Genomic DNA, 14017 nt, shown 5'->3' with positions numbered 1-14017 from the left:
ATACATTACCGAGGAGCCAAGAATGTGTTGAATTCAACTACATCATATGTGCACGAGTGTTTCTGATTTTAAATGAGTGGCTAAATATTTCAGGTATAGCTATGACTATGTATTGAGGACGAGTTGTTTAGTCTCTGAGGGACTCCTTGTGGGTGCTTGGCTGCCCATCCCAGAGAGGGCGAGTCACCTGTACCCTTTAAAAATCAGGACCTGCAAAGGGATTTTAGGACACTCGGGTGGGCTTTGCCGTAACCATACTCCTGCCAAAATGCAGCAAACACCCTTTGCAGTTGCACACATTTTGTACACACCTCCCGAGCTATGCATCATCCCTGTGTGGCCTGGCATCTCCCACTTGCTCTTAATCCTCCGAAAGTGTCAAACGCAGTTCGTGTTGTCATCTGGGTCCTGCACATTGCGATTTGCTGAACAAATAGAACATGCCCCGAGGAGTTATAGTGCCCTGGAGATGTGTATGCTGCCCCTGCCAAGTCACATGGCATGCTTTGGCTCATGGCAGCATATCAGAGAAACGGCGAATGAGCCTGCTCTCTCCAGTGTCAGCCTGTGCTCCCATAACTCTGATTTCGCCATTGCTTTTGCAGCTCGTCATGAGCAGCAGGCTTCTTGGGCGCCGTCGCTACCGTTCAACTGGGAACTGATAACAAACCACTGACAGTTTCGCCGCCATTTTATGACTGGGGGTTGGATCTAGTGCTCTGCCAGCCCAGGGTGCGTCTCCCAAATACTATGCGACCTTTTGCCGCATAATTGTTCCAATGCCTGTGGTTTGGCAGTACATCAAGTCTGTACAATGCACACTAGATGGCTGCTCGTGAATGTTGTGCAATGCAAATGCACAACCATGTTTGTGGAATGTGTTGCAAAGCCGTCTTTGTGGCTGGGAGAAACTTGAATGTGAACAATACCAGGCATAGCTGCCAAGTTTGAAACATTGCATAATAGGTTAAAGCATTGCTTTTATGCATTACTTACAAAATCCCCCTCATTGAAGATTAGCTCTTTTTAGCTATTTATGTGTCCTGGTTGGGCATAATCACCTTTGTTTGTAGGAGGTCCCCCATAAAGGGGTTAGAGAACATGACATTTTTTAAACATACCTATAGGAGACACAATAAGGCAGCAAACACTTGCGTAGGAGTGCGATACAAATAAAATATCAAAATCAATTGCTAGACGGCGGATATTGCATGGCAGTGAATGGGAGCAGTGGTGGACTGGCCTAGAGGGCAACTCTAGAGATTATGCGTTGGGCCTCTGCATCATGGGCCTCTTTTCTATGAGCACCCTGATTTTCTGCCCTGCTTACCCTGTCGCCCATGCACCTTGCCCCTTCCTTTTACGGCCCCTCATTCCCCACATCACTACTTGTTTGCTATAAAGTGATCAGTATGTTACTCCACACTCTATAATGAGAACCCCGCACGGTGGGGGGTGCGTAGGGGGGAATATGGGCTTGTTCCTTGCATGATGTAATATGGGGGCTTTTTGAAAAACATTTCCAGGGCCACTTTTGGTTTCCAGTTCACCCCTGAATGGAGGAAACATTATGTTAAATATGTTAATGCATAACTCGGATGTACTTAAGCAAAGGTCAGCAGCATAAGGGGTAGATTGATGTGGAAGCAACTGTCTAGGCCGGTAGCCCGGCTTCCATTGCCGTAGTGCTCCTGTCCCAGGCTCGGACTGGCCTATAGGGCAATAGGCCCGTGGGCGAACCAAAAACGCAAAATGCTTATGTGGGCCAATTTTTGGGGTCAAAGTGGGGCACTTTTATGGCCAAGGTGGACCAGTTTGATGAGTTACTTCACTATGCGGCTAATACTTTTGACCAGTGTGGCTGAATAAATATTCTTTAAAATGCACAATTTACATCACATTTTATCAACAACCTCCCCCTCGGGTACTATTCAAACAGCATCACAAAAGGAATGAATTCCCATTTGCCACTGTGGGCCGCTTTTTCGTTGGTGCCTGAGACAATGTAATGCCCTAGTCCGACCCTGTCCTGTTCTCGTTTCCCAAGCTCTGCGTCCCGAGCTTAAGTTTTCATCCAGATCACGTGTTTCGGTTTGGCTTAAGCCCCCACCTCACCCAGCCCAGCCTGGCAATACTCTAAACTCCATTAACGTATGCTGTCTTCCAGTGATGCTGTCCGAGGACAGCTGGGCCATGTTTCTCTCACAGGTGGTGCTGTTTCAAAGCGCGGAGAGCAGGTAATGAGGGTGTAAGTAAAGCACAGGAGTGAAAAGTGAACCCCGTCCGTCCACCAAACAATGAAGACTATGTGAGAATGTAGAGATGTGCATGGTTTTACCCTGGCAAATGCCCCTCAGTGAGCTGCATTGCACAGACCATGAATGGGTGTAATGGACATGTTTAAAGCCTGTTTAAAACCTGTGACATTGTAACTGGACACTGCCCCGCATGGTTGAGGTGATAAACAGAGACCATTGGAGTGAACATCTGCCACCTGGCATCTTTCTGATATATTGAACAAACCTGTTAGGGAAGCCCTCCCTGCTTTTAGTCCCAGAGTCCAGCCTCCAGTCATGATACCATCCAGGCCGCTTCGCTCCACAGCCTTCGGCCATTTTGCAGGTACATTTTGCAACAACGAGGAATAGCCAAAGCTTCAGAGTAGGGACAGCTCAAGGGGCTGGAGTAGACCCACTTTCAGAAAGGGGAACGTGACTGGTGGGAGATTCAAATTGTGGACCGCTGACACCCAGAAGCACGAAGAAACCATGTGTCGAGCCTGTTTGATGAAGACAAAACCGGAGCTCGAACCCCCTTGCACTTCCCACATCAGAGCTGAGGCGAAAAGTGAGTGGTTGTTTACAAGGATTATATTTCTTCAACGCAAGAAACCTGAGGGAAAAAAATTGCTTCTCGGTGCCCATTGTGTGGCGCTGCACACTCAGCACACAGATATGCATGGGTGAAAAGAAGGCCACTCTAAATGTGTATGGCGCAATGCTTAAAATCTGTAAACCCACCAAGAACTGGTTCTATATGCGTCTGTACCTACATTTCTTGGTCTAAAGGCAATCTGCAACTGGTCTGGGTATCAGGTAATATTGTCCCCACATATAACATCGCCATACATATTAGTCGTCGGGAAACACCATAGACAACATTATATATGGGGACAATATTTGGGGTAAATGGGAGCGGCGGTTGTGGGGGTTGCAGTGGTGTCCCCCACAGGTTCCATATGATAATGTTGCCACAAAAAAACGCTGCCATTCTTGCATGGCGACATTATGACATGGAACCCTGGTCTGTTCACTTTCTGTTTAGCCACATTTCCCTACAAGAAGCCATTTTGTTTTCCTGCTGCTTTGCCAATCAGCTTGCCGTTATCTGGACCTAGAGGGACATGGTTGAGGATCTGTGGGGTGGCATATGTATAAGTATGCTTCTGAATGTAAGCAATGTCTTTGGTTCCTTCCAGAAAACAATATACTGTCTACTAAAAAAGTTTTAAGCGTGTTCTTGTTTCAGTGTATTATTGTTGTTACTCTTTGCATATGTTTGCATATGTTTGCAGAGCTCATGGGTCCCAGCCATTAACTCCAGGCGGAGACACAGTTACCTAAGTATCCATGTGCTCATAGAGAATACAACATGCCTCCCTCCTGTGCAGGGGAGCACCATAGACATGGTTTTCCCAGTTACCACCACGCAGGAAAAGGGGCCTGCAACTGGGTATGACATTGCTGATTCTGTCATACCTGTCATACCTACTGCTGCCATTGCTGCTGCCTGTCGACGGATATTGCTACAGCTGATTGCCTACCTGTTTATTTGAAAAATTACTAAATCTCAGTTCAGCATTTGCTCAGGCTGCTTTTGCCGTGTTCTCGTCGTTGGCACATTATGGCATATTGCTGCTAACTGATCTTTAGCTGCTCATCTGCTAATCTGCTATTAGCACCCTGGGAGGCACTGTCAACCAATGAGAATGCTGGGAACGCGGGCTGTATTCACTAGGGAAAGCCTGCGTTCTAAGCATTTTCATTCCCTTCCCTTCAATTCCCCACTCCCCCTTCACCCTAACACTTGTTTAGATCGCTATATGGCTGCTAACAGTTTCTTTTTTTTTTTTAAAGGGAAAGAAATCGACATAGTTTTGTTAAGTGGGCGGGCGCTGCTCAGTGCTGCTATCTGCAAAGTCTGTTTTCATGTTGATGACGAGAGAGTCATCAACATGAAAAACGGACTTCAGGAACAGCAGCACTGCTGACACTAGGACGCGCAAGCAAGGTAAGTTTATTTTCTTTAAAAAAAGACACCATTAGCACCCGCGTAGACGACTACACGGGTCCTAATGGTGATAGGCCCCCCCGTGGCAGGCCAACCCTGTAGGTAACGGCCCGCCACCCTTGTTAAGGGACGCTCCCGCCTACCTCAATCTTCAGATTCTTGCCCACGCTCCTGCACATCCACTTCATCGTCCTTTTCCACTCAACGTAAGCGGGTCGGGCAGGCCCCCTAGAGAGTTTTGAGGTGATTGAGTTTTGGAGGGGTATTTTGTGGGACAGTTGTGGGAGGAGATGTAATGTATGGGCCTCAGCCTGTTGCTGGGAGCTGGACCTGGCAGCTTATTAGTTAGTTGTTTTGTGGTCTTGTTATCCCTTCCTACGTCTTCCCCAGGAGTGCTAATTTCCCCATTTGGTCCCTTATAACATATCCTTATTTCTCTCCTCTATTTGTGGTCCCAAACCTCAGGCAGCATCAAGTAGCCTGAACATGACGCATAATTCATAGAGCAGGCTTCGGATGTGGATGGAATAAATTACAAAATGCAACCACCATGAAAACATGATCACTCAACAGATTCCAAGGGAGTGGGCAGTTCTATGGGCCACACCAAAGTGAGTGATCTGCAACACCTCTAAAACCTACTTCAAAACAAATGTTAAGGTTTCCTAAACACCTCGATGGCAACATCTAACCAATAAGTTACATCAAGGAATATTCTATGCAATTCTAAGCTGGATCCAACAGTCATAATACATTTCATAAACTACCAAACGAAAGACTGGCAAAACGAGCAAAGAAAAACTCCCCAAGACGGGGAATCTGGCTTTCCCAATGAACTAGCAAACCCTGTGGCAGATGACCCGGTTATTCTCCCAAGAGCAACTCTAAACTTCCAGGGCTAAGTAGACCGCCAGGATTTTGTGGCATAGGAGTCCGAATTTTGTGGCAAGAAAAAGGAAATATGGTTGCACAAATATGTACATTTAGCTGCATTACGTCTTTTCTAAAGTCCTTACAGTTCCATTGCAATGAAAACAATCTCTCACAAACAAAGGGGGTTCCTTCATAAAACTAATGTGGGGAATTTGGAGGTGAGGATTGAACTGGATACCAGAAATTGACTTGGATTCATGGATCAGACTAATTCTAATAAGTGGCAGATGTTTAAAATATCTTATTTCACAGCAGAAATGTAAAAATTTTGCAGCACATTGAAAAATTGACAGATTTTGCGCTAGTTTGCTGTGACCACCAAATCACTAAAACCTGGATGGTCTGGTTAAGAATTTGTCTGAGGAAGCAATTACTGCAATCCCACAACTGGCACAACATTCTCAAAAGACTGCTCTGTCTGCTGTAAGCATACAACTTCTATGGCAACCACCAAGCACAACAAAGAGGGACTACAGTACTATCACAGTTGTGGCAAAACGTGAACAGTGCAACACTTTCAAACTATTACATAGGAAGATTTGTGTAGCTGCCCAATTACGTCCCATTGCTAACCCCAATAGTGATTCCTTATGTAGGCAAAACCTAACTGATGACACGGCCAAGGGGAAAATATATTAACCATGATGACAAGCCAACCTTAGATACAAGTTGAGTGGACACACAGGGATCTGAGGGATTGTGTGCAACCCCACAAACAGGAGAACCCATCTCGAATCAAAGCGAAGCCAGGATAAAGTGCCCTATGGATTTTCCTAAACCCACTGGAATTGTGAGGCAGGAAGCGAATCTATCCTGTTCATGTACAAAATGAGCCGATAAGGCTAGGTGCGCCAGCGTTACTAGCCTTGGTCCAAAGAGACCCTAGGCGAGCCAACCACAGTTTCAAAACTATTCTGGCGAATGTCTGGTGCTTGTCCTAACTCATCAAGTGGACAAGAAAAAACTAGTACATGCCAATCATATTGATTATTAGCCATTTAAAAAGACAGAATGTGAATGATTAGACAACAACAACTCTGACTGCCAACAATATGAAGTCTCTCTCAAGGATTTACCAACTGAACATTATAGGAATTGACGGGCCTGGAAAAGGAAATAGCTAGTTTATCCTAGTACCTTTGCAACATTTGGAATACCATGTCAAAGAATACACGTACACATAGTATGAAGAAGAAGAACTCAAGTCCAGACCTCTAATCAGAGCCGACCACTCACTGGGAAAAGAAACAGGGAAGTATTAGCAATTACCCAACCATCTTCGGATCAACTGGGAATAAACTGCGTGGTCAAGTATAAAACAAAAGGAAATTAGAAAGCCTATGATAAACAAAGACCAACCCCCAAATAGATACAGAAGGGCACATAGAATGAAACCCCACTGTGTGAGGTGACACTACTAAAAAGATATAAGCACTTTGTCAGCAACCATTGATGGAGGGCTTAAAAGAGTAGTGCCATACCTGAGAAATCTAGCAATAGCAAACATCCAAACGCAAAGAAAGAATATGGGCCATAAGAAATAAAACAGGTCAATAGTTAATGATTTGTTAACTTTTGTCTTGGGAGGATAGCTCAGGGGCAACGTGATCGCCTTGGAAGCAAGACGACACAGAGCAACACAGGTTCGATCCCTGGGTATGCGCTTAGAAACCTCTGGGTATTAAGCGCATTATAAATCACCAATCAAATATAGTGTTTTTGCTAAAGTGCTGTACATGGAACATATTTACATACTATTATCATCCCAACCGAAGTCGATCTCTGAACAATTAAATGCTCAGTTGGCCTTATCGGGATTCAAACCTTTGACCTGCAGATCACACTTAGATTGTAACAGCAAGTGCTCAACCAGCTGAGCTATCTCACCAGAATATCCACGAATATGGGAGAAGGCACAGTCAAAAGGTCAGACAAAGTTTATAAAAAAAGGAAATCCATTCCAGAAAGGCAAACAAGTAAATATTGTCTGGTGGCATCTTTTGGTAGGTCGTCACTGGTTTATGTTATAAGGAAAACTACACTCCCGGCCAATCTACAATCCAACGTAAATATTGTCTCAGAATTTGGAGATTCATGTCAGGTAGAAAATCAACCTACTGCTAATTCCCTTAAATGATCTCAGGAAACAAAGACTCAAGCCCTTTGACGCAAGCAGACAGGAACCTACGGATTGCTAAATCTAACAAACCCAGCCTCCTATGCCGATGCTGCAGTGGTAAGGCCACCGCTAATGTAATGCCAGAGCGTGAGCAAGGCCGAATCATGGCAGAGCTCCCACATGTATTCAAAAGCTTAAGAGAAGATACGCACCTAGCGAGTACCACGAGTACTGTTGGCTGTGAGGACCGGCTGCCTGGGAATTCTCCACTTCGTGACAATTCGGCTGGAGGACGTCTTTACCGGCAACACTTGTTTGCCTGACTTCGCCTCAGGAAGTTGAAAGGTGATTACAGAGACACTTGCAAAGACATTACCACCACGTGTTGGGCATATTTCTAATATTGGACTACTCTAGTTGGTGACTGCTTGGACTTCCTTAGTTGGTGACTGCTGTATAGTACGCCCCAAACGGGCGTCATAGATACCTGTATAGTACGCCCACAAAACGTCCATAACGTATTAGACACCATACTTACCACCCTTGTTTGTGTTTATTTTTCAGAGTGCCCGCCCCGATTTGGCCGCACCTCTTCCTGTTTCCTTTAAAAACTGCCGCTTCTGTGCACCCGCGCTGCGCACCTAGCGAGTACCACGAGTACTGTTGGCTGTGAGGACCGGCTGCCTGGGAATTCTCCACTTCGTGACAATTCGGCTGGAGGACGTCTTTACTGGCAACACTTGTTTGCCTGACTTCGCCTCAGGAAGTTGAAAGGTGATTACAGAGACACTTGCAAAGACATTACCACCACGTGTTGGGCATATTTCTAATATTGGACTACTCTAGTTGGTGACTGCTTGGACTTCCTTAGTTGGTGACTGCTGTATAGTACGCCCCAAACGGGCGTCATAGATACCTGTATAGTACGCCCACAAAACGTCCATAACGTATTAGACACCATACTTACCACCCTTGTTTGTGTTTATTTTTCAGAGTGCCCGCCCCGATTTGGCCGCACCTCTTCCTGTTTCCTTTAAAAACTGCCGCTTCTGCGCACCCGCGCTGCGCACCTAGCGAGGTACCACGAGTACTGTTGGCTGTTCGCTGTACGAGGTGCGCTGCGGCTGGGGCGGCCCTGACTAATTGTTTTACGCGAGATCGTGTGTCACAATTCAAACTTGTCCATACAAAGTGAATTTTGAGTTGGAGGTTTTGACATCCACCTCCAATAAATTATGGCATATCGGCTCACGACTAACATGCCCCCGCAAATTGTAAACACGTATATTCCATCCACAGTCTGCACAAATCCGATTTTGGATGATAGAATTAATATATGTCCACAAGAACTCCTCTCTGCCCATTCTGTCACAGGTAAAATTACATCAGTAACACCTAAGTTTTGTTTTGATGTGAATACAGACGATTCTATTGTATCCATATCCTCAATGTCTACTTCTCATTTGAAGGTTTCAAAAGAAGGGGCTCATTCTAATTTAAAGAGCAATTCTTTTGCTCTCAACACTCCGAATGCGGCGGCGAATGCGCGCCCATTATCAGACATTACCATGTTAGCGTCAACGCGAAATTGTCCTCGCTTATCTTCACCACGGCTTGGCACTTCTCCAATTTTCTTTCCCTCTCTGTTGCAAGATCATACAAACTCTACTGCAGAGTCTAATCTAAGTGAGTCTCCAATCGCATGGAGTATGTCAATATACCCACCTATAGATCGACAACATAGTCAACTGTGTACGAATGATCAGTCTCAATCGTTGTCTCAATCACACACCTCTGTTTCTATGTTACATTCATTTGTATTGCCTACACCGAGACCCCCAAAAATAGCTGAGACTGATTTACTTTCACAACACGCAGCTATGATACAACCGGCTATGTTAGCCATCAATACAACTATTATGAGCCTTTGTAAGTTATTTGAGTCCTTAGACACAAAGGTGTCACAACAATCAAGACAATTTAACGATCTAATGAAATGGCTATCAGCCCATTATGTTTCATCTGTAGAAAAAAACATAGTATTACCATCAAGTGCTATAACGAACCCTGACTACACAGGGAGGAGCGAAACATCGAAGTCGGCAATGCCTGAGTCTACCCCTACTCATGTGCCGGTTTCAGACAACGTAAAATATACTGCATTGCCTTTCATTACTGGCATCATTCGCCCAATTGAAAAAGAGACTGGTGGCCCATTAGTGCAACATGAACCTAATTTGACGGTTCAAACAGACACCACATCAGTTGTTGAAGTGGTACCTCTGTTATTTGAGTCGTCTCATAACAAAAAAAATACACAATGTGTGGGCCATTTGGATGCATTAAAAGCTAGGAACCCCAAGGTTGCTCCAAAGAAACCACTGGCCTTAAAAAAGACTAAGAATATGGTCAATGTAAAACAAACAAAAAAAACCTTGAATTCCTTTTTCAAAGCCCTGAATAAGTCATCTACATTACAAGGTAAAGAAATACCACATACAAACCTCCCTTCCAAGGATGGGCAACCCCTGATGTTTTCAGGTGCCTCACGGACTGATTACTCTCTGAAAAAAATCAATGAGGAGGCACAGTTGATTCTTGCAAATTCGGCATCTCTGGCAGATCAGACTGCTAAATCTAATTCAATCACACAACAAAATTTGCTTCACTCTGATCTTGTGAAATCCTCTGCAGAATACACACATGGACCTGTGATATTAGCGACACAGTCTAATGACAAAACATGGGAAGACTCTTCGTCACCTTTGTCAAAGTTGGTATCCTCCATAGAGCGGAATATTGAGGCCGATAAGCAATATGTGGTCCTAAAATCACAAAATGATGCACACAGAAGACATTTTGAGAAAAGTTGCACTCCTGGCATAAGGAATATCAGAGAAGGAGATAATGAGCAGAGTCAAGGTACATTGAATATCAAAAGTGGGCTGAGATTAATGATGCCTCCAACTAGTACTGTACCATACTCAGACGTGCAAAATAAACAAAAGCTCAAATTAACTCCAACTGATTCTGTATTGCCCACACAGTTAGCAAATTTTAAACAAACAATTGATGACTACCTGGCCACTAGTCTTGCTCAGGCGAAAAATGCCTTGATTAAGTCCTCTGGTACTATGGAAGACAGAAAGCTTCCATTTTTGGCCTCTACTCAAAATCAAAAGAGAGAAGATGACGAGGATTACCGCGAGTATAAACTACAAGGTATGCCCAGCTTGCAATGGGCGCCCCCGAAAAACATTAGGGAGACGGTGTCACGTCATCTTAATCCACGACGAGAACATTTTCACACACTTATTCTAAAATGCAGAGAGGGAAACTTTCCTACTTACGATCTGAACCGTGAAAGCGTTCTTAACATCTTCCGAGACATCAATGATCTTAAAAAACTTGTGTCTAATGACATTGAACAAATAGAATTCATTTCCGAGCTATCAACATCAATTGTTGGGCTATGGATTCCCTCAGGACTGGTTAGAGATGTAATTTGGCAATGCAGAATGCAACTGTTCAACATGGGCTTTCTACTAGCGGAAGAACCTAAAAAAAAAATGTCTGAACAAACCCAATACCTAAGACCTAAACCGAACATTTATGGTGGTGAGAAGTATGAGCTGAATGATGCCCCGATTGATGATTATATGCAACAGTAACCACCAATAGTGGATGAGGCAAGTACCATTTCCCTATTAAGTTGGAATACGAGGGGCTATCATCATCTTCCGCGTACTTTTGCAGATTTTAATGATAAATATCAGTTGATAGCTCTTCAAGAGACTTGGCTCCTTGCCCCTCCAATCTGGGATGGCTATGATATCGTTCTACTTCCTGCGCTTCCAAGTGGAGGCCGTCCCCGTCAGGTCTATTAGTGGGAGTTCACAGTGCTAGTGGGTTTTCCATTGCTCCGTGGGCTACGGTAGGCGCTCAGATCCAATTAGTACTTATTAAGGGCAATACACAAGAATTAGCTCTATTGAACATCTATCGCAATCCCCTCACCATGAGTGATGTAGTCTTTTTTGATGGTATGGAAGAAGTATTGAATCTAATTTCTGCTCGAACATCGATTATTCATACCATCGTAGCTGGAGACCTCAATCTGGACTGCTGTGATGGTATCAATCTCTCCCCTGCGGCCCATAAATGGGCAACTTTGATGGCAGACAGAAATCTACATAAACTAAATGGGTCAGTAGAAGGGGATACACATTGCAATTTCACCTGGCATCGGGGAGCTAGCTCAAGCACGCTAGACTACATCTACGTGAGCACAATGTTGTTTCAAAGTGTCCACTATTTCTCAATCATGCCCCATCCGAACAGCGATCATTGTCTCTTAGTAGCACAATTGGCATGGTTTTGTGAACACAGCCTACCACATCAGATGCACCCTGCTGTTCCACTGGTTAACAATGCTAGAAATCGACTCAAGTGGAGTGCTCAGGGGATGGAGACTTTTACAACCATTTTGGAAGATGATGTATGGCGTACCAATGGGGTCTCATATTCAGACCTTTTAAAACCATTTACTCACACTATTGCCATTGTAAAACATAATCATGTCAGCCATCCGCATATTTACGATTCTTCCATCAAGATCATAAAAGCGGAATATCGGAGAATAAGAAAAAACATACTCTTCCAGAATGGCCCATATTGTCGACAACTTCTGAACACTGCCAAGTGCCGATATAAAAATTGGCTCAGACAAAGGAAATCCCTTAGATTTCAACGTGATAGTCTTACCATGTTGGCAGCCATGAAGCATAAAAATTCATCACAAATGTGGCAAATGATCAACAATCAGCATGACACTCTACAAGGTGACGCCCAAATCAATGGCGTCTCCGAAAAAGACTGGTGCATGCATTTTTCTGACTTATATGATGACTCAGCCTTTGCCAATTTTGAATATAAACCGGCTAGAAATGTTCCCTGGCAACTTGATGTGTCTGAAGAGCTGATTTTGTCGTTTATAGCAAAACTCAGCTCATCAAAAGCTCAAGGTCCAGATGGACTATCGAATGCCATGTTTAAATCAGACCCAAAATCATGGGCATATATTTTGCATCTCATATTTAAAAACATACTTGATACCCATAAAATACCATCAACTTGGAAAACATCAATCATAATACCAATTTTCAAGAAGGGAAATCGGTGTTTACCTGCTAGTTACCGACCGATAGCCCTCCTCGATGCGCCGGGGAAGGTATTCGCAAAGATCATTCTATCCCAATTTAATGCTTGGACACTCCGCACAAACTTACGCGATCCCCATCAAATGGGCTTCGTGGCGGGCATGGGGACTTCAATAAACCTTTTTTGCTTAAATGCAATTAAAATGCAGTGTTTACATGAGGAGCAGTCCGTTTTTTTTTGCATTCATTGATCTCCATGCAGCCTTTGACTCTGTTAGCCGGGTACTCCTAATGAATAAGCTGCGCGGAGATCATTGTCCTACAATGCTTATGGATATAATGCATGCCCTTCATTCAGATACATCAATCAGGGTACGATTGACTCTGGGGGGCCTCCTGTCACACAAAATCTTGACCGCAAGAGGGCTCAAACAAGGATGCTTATTAGCATCTGCAATATTTAATTACTTTATTCAGGATGTAAGATTTGCACTGCAGAATGTTGTCTCGGATTCACCAAAACTGAACGGTTATCCCATACAAACTCTCCTTTATGCTGACGACCTAGTCCTAATTGCTAGGACACAAGTGGGACTCCAGCGCCTTTTAAATGCATTTATGACATACACTGTTTCGAATGAACTGAAAGTGAATTTCACCAAAACACAAATTGTTGTGTATTGTCCCAAAAGACGTGGAACCTCATATGTATGGTCCATGAATAACATACCAATCATGCGAGTGCCACAGTATGACTATTTGGGTGTTGTGTTTGAGACAGGTAAACACACAAGGGGTCATATTTTGCGCATTGAAATGAGATTAACATCCCTCACATCACAGGCTATCATATTGATGCATAAATATGGCAAATTTTCGGTCCTACCAGCTTGGCACTTCTGGACATCAAAAGCCATCCCAGCACTCATATATGGGTTAGACACCTTACAAGATATCCCATCTAACTTGTTAACAAAATGGGAGGGGAGATACTGGCGCCGTATCTTGCATTTGCCAAACTGTATACCAGTTCCCTGGTTGAGGTACGAGCTTGGATTAATTTCACTACAAGCTGTCATGAATTGGCGAAAATGTGCTTTTCTTAGAAAATGTCTAGTTTCCACCGCTACTGAAGCATTCTTGAAACTTATTTCATCATATTTATTTTCAAGTAAGCATCAGTTTATTACATCATGGCTATCATCTGTCTATCATGTGTTAATCGAAGCAGAGGTATCATTAAACCTTTTGATATATAATCCAGATAAAGCGAAATCAAAAATATATCAAACAGACTGGATTGCTAATAGGCAGAGATGTCTCACATATGTTGATGCTGATGTAATCCGATTTCCTCATAAAAAAATGCGCATATTGCCTGCATATTTAATACGTTGTCCCTCAGCCAAATGCCGACGCCTCATTATGAAATTACGTCTTAACTTATGGGACACCAAAGATCTGTTGGCAAAAAGAAAATAATAACTCAAGCAGAAAACATTTGTCGTTTTTGCTT

Source organism: Ambystoma mexicanum, chromosome 8 (assembly GCF_040938575.1).
Source record: "Ambystoma mexicanum isolate Mex_15411 chromosome 8, UKY_AmexF1_1, whole genome shotgun sequence".
Lineage (NCBI taxonomy): Eukaryota > Metazoa > Chordata > Amphibia > Caudata > Ambystomatidae > Ambystoma > Ambystoma mexicanum.
The sequence above is the reverse complement of the archived record's forward strand: the minus strand, read 5'-3'. Positions refer to the sequence as shown.